The sequence below is a fragment of the Capsicum annuum genome, chromosome 7 (genome assembly GCF_002878395.1).
Source record: "Capsicum annuum cultivar UCD-10X-F1 chromosome 7, UCD10Xv1.1, whole genome shotgun sequence".
NCBI classification, from domain to species: Eukaryota; Viridiplantae; Streptophyta; class Magnoliopsida; order Solanales; family Solanaceae; genus Capsicum; species Capsicum annuum.
This window is the reverse complement of record NC_061117.1, coordinates 72,669,773-72,682,378: the sequence shown is the minus strand read 5'-3', so window position 1 is coordinate 72,682,378 and position 12,606 is coordinate 72,669,773.

Here is a 12,606-nt window from a genome sequence, read left to right as displayed (position 1 = left end):
ATGTTAGCATCCTGAAAACTCCTGAAACTGTAACATCCCACAAAATTTTTAATCTTTATTCAGTCCCTTAAGCTTTTCAAGGGGTCCTAGACTTAGAAAACTCTAGCTAACTTCCCATACTTAATTTATTTTTGGCCATCGAAAGTTGACAATCTCATTTCTCCATGATAATGTCCTTTAATGGTCCGTAAGTTTGTTAATTCATGATCAGAGAAGTCAATAGCTATTCCCAAACAAGTCTTGGATTTTTTTGACCTTGATTAGACCACGTTTGGTGTCGAAAAATAGTGGACCAACGCGACCTTGGCGTGCCACATATCCCATCGCGTTGGTTAACATTAAATGTCCATATTTTAAAGGGAAAAGGCTCAATTTCCTGACCCTATATAAATCCAATAACACGTAATTCAACTACTTTTCACCCAAAATATAATAGTTTCTATCAATTTTCCACAAGAACAATGTTAGGGTTTTCAATTGGGGATTCAAATATTTAAAAATTCCACCATCAAACTTCATAGAATCAAGAACTAAGGTATGCATAGTGTTCATTCATGGATTTCTTCAATCCATGAAGTTCAAGAATCAAGTTTTATATCCTGTATTGTGAATTATTTGATGTGGGTTGATTACGTTCATGAGATTATGATGATATGATTCCCAAGATAGAATCTTTATATGCTGTTCATGAAACTATGTTAACGTGTGGCTTGAAGTCTATAAGTTTAGTTGATTCATGAAGTTTGGAAGGGATAATTTCATGATTATGCCTATGCCTTAAGTTGTGAATGCAAGGTGTTTGTTAAAATGCCTAAGTGAATGAATGTTTTGTTTTGTGACATATTTATGATTTATAAGATGAACTCATGATGTAGCCACATGTTCAAATTGACTCCCATGCTAAAGCTAGGATTTGTAATGATTTAGTGGAGTGCTCATAAGTATGGATTCATGAAATTACATTATGATAGCATGAAGTTCCTATTCATGTGTAAGATTATGATATGCAAATACTTTAGGGAAATCCCTAATAATTGTACTATGAATTGTTGACTATGGTCATATGTCATGAAGTGTCATCTCTTGTCAGTTTCATACTATCGAGTCTTGGGGGTACTTGTACCTAAAAATTTAGTTCTATTCCTAGAGCCAATGTCAATTTTCAAGATAATCTCTGTCAAGACACGATCAGTAGAACTCATTCAGTCATGTAACTCAGAAAAACTCAGGAAATTCAGTATCAGTCTAGTTGTCTCAGTAATCTCAGTCAGTTATCAGATCTCAGTAGTATTGTATCAGTCAACAAAACTCAGCGAACTTAGTTCAGTCCAGTGAATCAGTAAAATTAGTAATATCTCAGTTATTCCAAGTGAGAACTAGGAAAATAAATTCAGTGTCTATTCAGTTGGGAGTAGGATTCAGCACCGAGTGAACACAAGGAAGGGAACACACACTATCAGCAGAGGTTATGATTTCTAAAAGCAATCCTTGCATTCTAGAACTATGTAGCCAGCATAGGTTGAGATATTAAAACTGCCAGTTGAGGTTTGATGAGGTGGATTAATACTGTGAGATGAGGGTCCCATTTTTCTCCTTTATGGCCACTGTAAGATGAGGGTCACACAAAGTTTGTCCTTACCAGTTGTACGATATTGATTCCCTTCCAATTGGGGTTAGATATTGGACCTCAACTCAGCTATAATAGCTTATTCAGGGCATGTCAGTTAGATGATTTCTCCCATAGTTTCAGTCCCAAAATTAGTACTATCAGATACAGTTACTAAGTTTCAGTAATAAAACTCAGATAGTTCTTCAGATATAAGGATTGTTAGATATACACTCAGTACAATATGAAACTCAGCTAGTTTCATCAGAATCTAGACTGTAAGGTATAGTTACTCAATATCAGTTATCTCAGTTATCAATAGCCTATGTTATCAGTATTTAGAATTAGTAGTCAGTATTACCACGTATTCAATTTTAGTTACTTATCCATGCATGTATTCTCACTTTTATGTTGTACAATTAGTTAGTATTGTTAATGCATATGAACCCTTTGCATTCGGCCTACCTAACTTGCATACCAATATATTCAATCGTACTGACGCATTTATGCTATGGTCTTTTTATAGCATAGGTTCGGAAGCACGAGCTCGAAAGCATCAATAGCATTCCAGTCTCAGCAGTCAGAGTCAGCAGTGAGTCCTTATCCTTTGAGGACATGCTCATTACCTTATTTCTTTATTACTTAGTTTATTTTAGTAGTAAGAGTTAGTTGGGGACATGTCCCATAAATTCCTTATTTAGACAGTTTAGTTTTAAAGGCTTTTTTTTAGACCACAGTATGTTCAGACAGTTTATTTTTAGTTTGTTTTGGCATTGATATACCATACTTACAGATGTTATGTTTTATTAGTTTTGAACCTTATGGCCTTACAACTTATATGCCATATTTATACAGTATATAATGAAGTGCTCAGTTACAGATATTAGTCATGGGTTAGCTTGTGGTCCTTCAGGGTCATGGGCACCGTGTAGTATTCTGGGTACCAAACTCGGGGTGTTACAAACTTTGTATCAGCGCCTAAGTTTCAACAGTGTCCTAGGAAGTCTAAAAATCCACATCTAGCAGAGTTTTGTGCATGGGTGTGTTGTGCGCCACACTTATGGATAGGAGGCTATGAGATGTTTTAGGAACAGTTTCTCCTCTTTCAGTATTCACGTTGTTCCAGTGAGTATAAGCTCAAATTTAACTCCCAGCCTAATCCGTGCACCCTTTCATTATAGAACATCTCTCACAAAAGGACTAACAAATGGAAAATTGAGAATCAGTTGGCACCTCTGCTTATTCAAGCAGATTCCCTGGATGAGCATGTCTTTTAAGGTGAATTCATAATCGACTCTCGTACTTTATCTTATTCAGTAGTAGTTTGGAACAATCAGTAGGTTGTTGTCCCACTTAGGCATATGATTCACGCCCAGTAGACTGAGGTGGGAAAACATATAAAGAAAGATAGAAAGAGAGAAAATAAGTGAGCAAGAACAAGTAATCTAAATTTCACTCAACCTAAGTTAGAGAGTGGTAACCGTTATCAGTTCCACCTAAATTTTTTAATTTTATTTCATCCCTCAGCCAATGCTCGGGTCACTAAATTTAGAGATATGGTTCTAGTTCCTAAACCTCAGGGCGGTTTTAGCAGTGACCGAACCCACCCCCTTTGTCAAGCTTGTGGCAAATATCATAAGGTAATATGTAGAGCCGACGGTGATGTGTATTACGGCTGTGGTGAGTTAGGTCACAGAGTTTGATACTATCCTAAGGCTGGTCCACAAAGCCAACATAACCGTTCTTCAGCTTAGTCCAATCTCCTGAATCAGCAAGGTGCCACCTCCAGTGTCAGTAGTGGGCAATTCCCAAAAATACTCTATTCTCTTCAGTGCCAAAAGGATCAGGAAAATTCTCCTAATGTGGTCACTGGTATGTTACCAATCTTTCACTTGCATGTTTATGCTTTGGTAGATCCAGGATTCTCCTTATGTTTTGTTACTCCTTATATAGAAGTTGATTTTGGAGTTAGTCCCAAAGTTCTAGTAGAATCCTTCACAGTCTCTACCCCAGTAGGTAAAACTATCATAGCCCGACGGGAATACAGGAACTGTTCAATTATGGTGTCTCAGAAAGTCACTTTAGTAGACGTAGTCAAATTAGAGATGATTGATTTTGATGTCATTCTCAGCAGGGGTTGGCTTCATTCCTGCTATGCCACAATCGACGGCAAAGATAGAGTTGTCGTATTTAAGTTTTTGAAGAAACCTATCCTAGAGTGGAAGGGTAGTACTTTAGAATTCAAATGTCATCTTATTTTCTACCTTCCGGTATGAAAAATAATATCTAAGGGATGTGTCTATCATCTTATTTTAGTTAAGGACTCTAGTTCCAAAACTCCCAGTTTCAAATAAATCCCCGTAGTGAATTAATATTCAGATGTTTTTTTTTCAAAGATCTTCTATGAATTCCTCATGACAGGGAAATAGACTTCAGCATAGACCTTCTTCCAGATACTCAGCCTATATCTATTCCGTCAAACATAATGTCACCAAAAGAACTTCGAGAATTAAAAGAACAGTTTAAGGATATCCTAGTTAAGGAATTCACCAGACCCAGTATGTCCCTACAGGGTGCACCATTCTTATTTGTGTGCAAGAATGACAATTCTCTCAGAATGTGTATAGATTATCGTCAGCTCAACAAGGCCACAGTCAATAACAAGTATCCACTTCACAAAATTGATGACTTCTTCGATTAACTTCAGAGTGCTATCTATTTCTCTAAGATAGACCTCAGATCAGGCTATCAAAAACTCAGACTCAGAGAATGTGACATTCTAAAGACAGCTTTTAGAACTTGATATACCAACTTTAAATTCTTAGTCATGTCCTTTGGTCTTATGCACGCACCCTCAGCTTTCATAAACTTGATAAGCTAAGTGTTCAACCAGTACTTGGACATATTCGTCATAGTATTCATAAATGATATTATTTTCTATTTTTGTAGTGAGCGTGATCCCACAGACCATCTCAAAATATCAAAAACTGTCAGTTATAATAATATCTATTCATGTCATACATATTAGCTCTACGACCATCGCTCATATTCTTTCACATTAGTGAAAACTCATATACTCTCTAAATTTCTAGGATAAGGAGTTCCAGTTCACTCAGTGTTACAAATCATGTCCCATGAGTATAGAAACTTCAAACTCAGGTCATGACATTATCACTCATACACTCATGACATACTTTACAATATGTCCAGCTCACATGACATATGCTCTACTCCTTTTGATTAGTCGAACTTGGATTTATGTTATGAATACCCTTAATTAAAATCCCTTGATGAATCTATGGTGTTGACGTTCTATCCCTAAGCCTCAGTTACTACGTTAGTTTAGTAATCTATATTCAGTAAAGGACTTAGGTAGTCCTACAGGACCATGGCTTTCTATTTTTAGTTACTTAGCCATCAGAATTTAGTACTTCATTACCAGTCTAAACCTAAGTTATCAGAAACCAGCATTCAGTCCTAGTTACATTCTTAGTTGTGGTACAGTCTCAATTACCATCATAGCTACAATCTCAGCCCCAGTCATAGTCCATCCAGATAAAAAACTCAGATCACTTTCAGGATTACCCAACTATAGCATATGGCCAACAGTTACTTAGTTAGTAGTATTTTAGAATATCAGATTACAGAGAGTTTCTGAATCATGTTATACACTTTATCTTGCCTCCTTAATATAATACAACTTTCACTCATTTATGCTCAGTTACCTTATGTTACCTAGTAATTTCTTACCTTCTATGCATTATAGTCTGCAGTTTAAGTACAACTATCCAAACTAAGTACCATTCAGTCTTACATGACTAATACTCAACCATCGATCAATCAGCAGATCAGATGAGCCAGTTAGTAGGAATTAGTCTGAACAGCCATTACCTTAGTCCAGCAGTTAGATAGACAAGTTCATATATTTTCCCATTCTGTCCATCTAGTCACACTATCCGAAGTCTTATGAATGTGACCATTCTATGATGGACTAATCATATAGTTGCGTGTGTAGCTCTGTTTATGTTTTATTTCTCAGTCTCAGTTCCCAGATATATAGTCACAATTTAGTTCGTAGGTGCCTTGTGCATTACCTTAGTTTTTCCTTAACATCTTAATCAAATCAACATTCTTTGAGTGATATAGTGTCCCAAGGGAGAGATACACTATAACTCCCAAACATCCATGGTCTAGACACTCTATTTTTCTTTTCATGTAATGAATCCAGTTCATAGTAGTGGGTACTCATAGGTTGACCCTCTAGCTTCCATCTCAGTCATAAGTCATATACTCAATGGGTCAATTTAGCTCGCGATGCTTAGTCCATGACACAAGCTACAGACTCAGTCATGTTCTCATATTTCCATTCATACATATTTAAAAAGGATCTAGAGTTTGAGATTGGTGATCATGTAGACTTAAAGATCTCTCCGATGAAAGTATTGAAGAGATTAGAAAAGAAAGGGAAGCTCAGTCCCCGATGTGTCGGTTCCTTTAAAATTTCTAGTCACTTCGGCAAAGTAGCTTGTGAGCTTGAATTGCCTTCAGATCTTGCCTCTGTTCATCCAGTGTATATCCAGTGTTCCATTTCTCTATTCTAGTTTTTTCCCTGCTAACTTAGATCTAGCCCAAGGTAATAGTTTTCCTTAAGCTTTCTCAGTTATCATGTTCAGTTTCATTACCAACTTGGTATTCAGTCTCATGCTCAAAATTCTATTATTATCTTGGTATTAAATACTATTCCATATTCAGTCATATGTTTATGCATCATGTCCATCATGAAATCATGCATCAGATATGCGTCCTCATTATGAGAAACTCAGCTTATCAGAAATGTCATTCATGCATTTATGAATTAATTATGTATCCATCAGATATGCATGTTCAATATGATATATTAAATTTATCAGTCATGTTAGTCATGAAATTATGTTTTAGTTATTCATGTCTTATATATATTTCAATTTGTATTTTTCCCATCTCAGTCAGTCTTATTCAAGGATGAATATTCTCAATGGAGAGATATTTTAAGACCCCACAAAATTTCTAAGCTTTATTTAGTCCCTTAAGCTTGTCTAGGGGTCCTAGACTTAGAAAACTCTATCTAAGTTCCCAGACTTAGTTTATTTTTGGCCTTTGAAAGTTGGCAATCTTATTTCACCACCTTAATGTCCTTTAATGGTCTGTATGTTTGTTAATTCATGATCAGAGAGGTCAACATGTGTTCCCAAAAAAGTTTCAAATTTTTTGGACCTGATTAGACCACGTTTGGTGTCCCAAAATAGTGGACCAACGAGATCTTGATGCGCCGTGTCACCCATCGCATTAGTTAACATTATTGCAGGGACTGCCTGTGAAACTACTGAGACTTAGTGCGATCATGGCATGACACGCCGGGTATTACGTCGATGCCCAATTTTATTCATTAAATGTACGCATTTTCAAGGGCAAAAGGGTTAATTTTTCTCTCCTATATAAGCCCAATAACACGTAATTCAACTACTTTTCACCCAAAGTATACTAGTTTCTGTCAATTTTCCACAAGAACAAGGTTAGGGTTTTCAATTGGGGATTTAAATTTAAGAAAATTCCACTGTCAAACTTCATAGAATAAAGAACTAAGGTATGCATAGTGTTCATTCATGGATTCCTTCAATCCATGAAGTTCAATAATCAAGTTTTAAATCATGTATTGTGAATATTTTATTGTGGGTTGATTATGTTCATAAAATTATGATGATGTGATTTCCAAGCTTGAATCTTTATGTGTTGTTCATGAAACTATGTTAATATATGACTTGAAATCTATAAGTTTAGTCAATTCATGGAGTTTTGAAGTGATAATTTGATGATTATGCCTATGCATTAAGTTGTGCATGCAAGGTGTTTGTTAAAATGCCTAAGTGAATAAGATTTGTGTTTTATGACCTATTTGTGATTTATATGATGAACTCATGATGCAGCCACATATTCAAATTTACTCCCATACTAAAGCTATGACTTGTAAGGATTTATTGGCACGCTCATAAGTATGGATTCATGAAATTACATTATGATAGCATGAAATTCCTATTCATGTGTAAGCTTATCACATGTAAATACTTTATGGAAATCCCCAATGATTGTACTATGAATTGTTGACTATGGTTATGTGTCAAGAAGTATCATGTCTTGCCAGTTTCATTCTATCGAGTCTTGGGGGTACTTGTACCCAAAAATTTAGCTGTGTGCCTAGAGCCAGTGTCAGTTTTCATGATACTCTTAGTTAAGCTACGATGAATAGAACTCAGTCAGTCATGTGACTCAAGAAAACTAAATAAATTCAATATCAGTCTAGTAATCTTAGTATTCTTAGTGAGTTATCATATATCAGTAGTATTTTGTCAGTCAACAGAACTCAGCAAACTCAGTTCAGTCAAGCTAATCAGTATAATCAGTAATAGCTTAGTCATGCCTAGTGTGAACTAGGAAAATCAGTTCAATGTCTATTTAGTTGGGAGAAGAATTTAACACCGAGTGAACCCAAGGATGGGAATACACATTGTCAATAGAGGGTATGATTCCTAAAAGTAATCCTTGCATTCCAAAACTATGTATCCAGCTTAGGTTGAGACATCAACACTGTTAGTTGAGGGTTGAATAGGCGGATTAACACTGTCAGATGAGGGTCCCACCATTTTCCTTTAGGGACACTGTCAGATAAGGGTTACTCAGAGCTTGTCCTTACTAGTGGCACAATATTGATTCCCTTTTAATTGGGTAACATATTAGACCCCAACTCATCTATAATAGCTTATTCGGGGCATATCAGTTAGATGAACCCGATATACCATACTTTGAGATGTTATGTTTTATTAGCTTTGAACCTTACGGCCTTACATCTTCTATTCCGTATTTATACATTATATCATGTAGTGCTCAGTTACAGATATCAGTTATGGGTTAGCTTATGGTTTTTTGGGGTCATAGGAACCATGTAGCGTTGCAGGTACTAGACTTGGGGCATTACAGAAACTTCTCTAGTCTTCAACTTCTGAGGAAAATTCTGGCACCTACGGACCATAGGTGGTACCTATAGGTGCCCTCCGTAGGCAACAAGGTCTATTTTCTAGCTTCTGAATCTCTGTTTCTTAGCTTCTCTTACATATTATCTGGCACCTACACTAAGTAAGTAGTGCCAACAGGATGTATGTGCCCACTTAAGAAGTCCAAAACATCAACTTTCAGTCATTTTGTCTAGATTAGCTCGAAAACATCATTTCCTACAAAACACAACACAAAACACATTATATCTAATAAAAAGACCAAAGTAACTTGCATTTTTCATCATTTTAAGCATCGAAAGAGCTATGAAACCATAGCACAGCAACACCCTCAAATTAGAATGTTTGCATATAGTCAGGAAACACAACATAATATACAAAATAATGTTGCTTAACTAGACAAAATCTAAGCTATCTATCACAGTCAATCATCAACTTTAAACTCAAGAACATTACCCTCTCCAATTTCTACACTTCAAAACCAACTGTGTGCATCAATGAAGCATAACCACGTGACACAAGGTAATCAAGATATGGAATTACATTTGCAACAAATAACCATACATATGTACAAGTTACACTACCCAGATAAGTAAGAAACTAGTAACACAATCCAAGCGACCTCACATCTATGAAGTCCCAATAACTCACACAAAATCATGTATGTCAATGCATGAATGATAAATATGCAATCACATGAATAAGGAAGTTTCACTAAATGTGCATCAAATACCTTAGTCTTGGCCTTATTTTCTTTACCTTAGCTTTCAGCTAGTCGGGTTATCATCACAGTAGGACTTTACTCGGCATGTAGTAGGCTTGGGGCTGGTATGGTACATATGGACATTTTTAGTTACTAAGCCTTCTTGGCAATACACTTATATTGGGGTCCACCACTCAACTAATTTCATTTACTCCACCCTAATTTCTCTCTTTTTATTATTTTATTGCACATTAAGGTTGGGTGTGGTTTTTTTTATTCTTGTTTATCTCTTTTCTTTCTTTTAAAATTTTTTATAATCTATTTTTTTGTTTTGCTTTTTTTGCCATACCCAGCCCTACTTTCTTTTATCTTATTTTTCCATTCTTCATACCCATTTCATATTACACACCCCTATGATAAAAACTCTTAAATTTGGTAATTTACCTAAGTTGAGGTGCATAATATCCAAGGAGAACCGGGGCAAAACCAGTTCATTGTAACACAAATAGGGAGATGAAAGGTGAAATAAAAAAATAGTCTATAAGGCTCAAAATAGGGATCAACGGATACTTATTCACTTTTGGAAGGTCGCTTAGGCTAAAAGTAGACTTATTTTAAGAATAGACTATGATCCTTTCCTAACCGACTATCCTACAACCTAGTACAGACTAACTGGGCAAGTTCTTGACTTAATACACAAAGGAAACAAGGTAGTATCTCGTACAAACATAGCATATGGTTGCATCATAAGCTGCTATCTATTTGGTTCATGCACATGTTAGGTATGATTATTATGTCCCTAATTCTAATGTAATAGCGAGATTCACAATGGTCACACATATATACACATCACACAGTTCAAAACATAAATTTTGGAAGGGTATTTTTTTTTCAAAAATCAAAACAAAGTACATTAACTACCCTAGACACTCACAAATATTTTATATAAAAAAATATATCACAATACAAAACAAAACAAAATATGACACATAATTACCCTAGACATTCCAGTTTTAAAACCATATCAGAGGCTATAGGAAATAAGCATGACAACAAAAACCAGCGGAGGATATTGTCATACCTCATACTTTTGCTAGCTTAATTTCACTCCTAGGATGCCAAAGGTTAGCTTCAGAAAATGAATACCTTTTATTTCATATAGGATTTTCCAGATTAGACTCTCCATTGTGTGGGAAATTGAATTATCTTTTCATCTATACCAAATTTGCCTAAATTCGATACTCAGTTGAGAAGTTATGGATATTTTAGTAAGTTAGTGTACCATCTGGGAAACCACCGCATCACGGTGAAGAGTAAATTACCATTTGTCAAATTTCAATGGACCTCCATGATAAGCTCATCACAGAGAGGTCCAATTTCTCATTTGGTAATTTCCAGTGGGACAACGCAATTATACAACATCTCATTGGTGTCCTAAATAGCATTTATATAGAGCACCACGATGGTGGCGCGTTGTGGAGATATTCAAGTTTCCACTCATCATTTTCTAGTGAGCCACCATAATAGTGGCGCATCGCAGTGGCCTACTAATTCATAAAATATTTCTTTTTCTAGTTCTATTTAAAATATTAAAAGGGGTACTTTGGTCAATTCCTAAGCCCCAATCCATTTAAAACAAAGAATTAAGTATATCCCAAGCACTTTATGCATAATTTCATCCATTTTTTCACAAAGCAAAACCCTAGAACTCAAAAGCTTCTTCTCCAAGAAATCAAATTCCACCATTGTTTCGCCAAGAATTCTATAAATTGAGGATTCCCAAGACAACATAATCAAGAGCTCATCTTCAAGAACTGAAATATAAGTCAATAATTTAGGTTTCTCCATCTAATCATCAATCAAGGTATGTGGGATTTATGAACAAGGATCCCCTTTCCTACTTCTGCCCAAAATTAGTTTTTTACTTCAATTTCACATGACTTTGTATGAATATACATGACTTTTGAATTAGGGTTTATACTCATTATTGCTAATTGTAGTATTTTGAGATTTCAAGTTTTTATGAAGATGAATTTCATGTTTAATTTCATATTTTTCATGCCTAATGCCGAAATTTCCAAATTTTGAGATCAATTATCATTGTTTTCACTATCAAGCATGATTATTGTGATTTTTGACATAAACTTGATGTATGGGTTATTAATCCCAAGTTTATATGTTGATATTTCATGAAAGATGATGCTTTGAGAATCTTATGATTAGATTAATTATAGATTTTCAGTAAAGCTTTAATCTTTTGATCCTCAAATAAGATTTAGAATTTGCTTTACAAATTTATCCCAGATTATAGAACTCAGATTAGCTTTATTTTCAGAATGACTCAGATAAAAGCATAATTGGTTTAGTAATAGCCATTATGCCAGTTTTAAAATAGATTTCCATCATAAAAGCATATAAATTTAAAAAGGGTTAGTATTTAGCACCAATCTAGAAGTTTGGGATTAGCATGCCATATCTTCTACAAAACTATGTAGCCAACATAGGTACAGATTATCAGATTATTCCCACTTGTATGTGGATGGAAGTTACAGATGTGATCACTTAGCTCAGGTTATACTCCTTGGCAAGAGTATGAAAACTCTCTGCATTGTGAGTTTTTTCCCTTAGGGGAACAAAATGTTGGACTCCATTTTAGCTCACGTGGTTTATGTCGGTTAGAAGAACCTCCCTAAAAGAAAAGACTACAAAGTAATCCTAACAGAAATGCTTTTAGAAAACCAAGTATAAAGGCTCACAACTTATTCATATTATGCTTTACAGATAGATATTAGCTACAAATTTCGGCTTTCAAATTTCACATTTAAGAGTGAGTCCTTTCTACACTTAGACAGTATGATTTAAAAAGATAGTACAAGTACAACTTTCAGAACTAAATGTTATGACTCACTAGATTTACAAAGTGTGATTAGTTATTCATGATTAAACTTTCTTTCATATATTCCAGCTTATGTGAGTCATCTACATTTAGCATGCATTGTTTTAATAACTGTGATGATGATTGATATTATGTTTTACTTATGCATTCATCGTCATACACTCAGTACATCCTCAAAGTACTGATTCACATATACGTCTAAGTGTTATATTGTCTCATAATGTAGGTTCAGGTGCTCAGTATCAGCAGTGTGTAGTTCGAGCATCTCCATCTACATCCGACAGTTTGTGAATCCTTATAGTTTAGGGACTTAGTCATTTAGATTTTGCAGATTACTAGTTTATATGATTCAGTATTC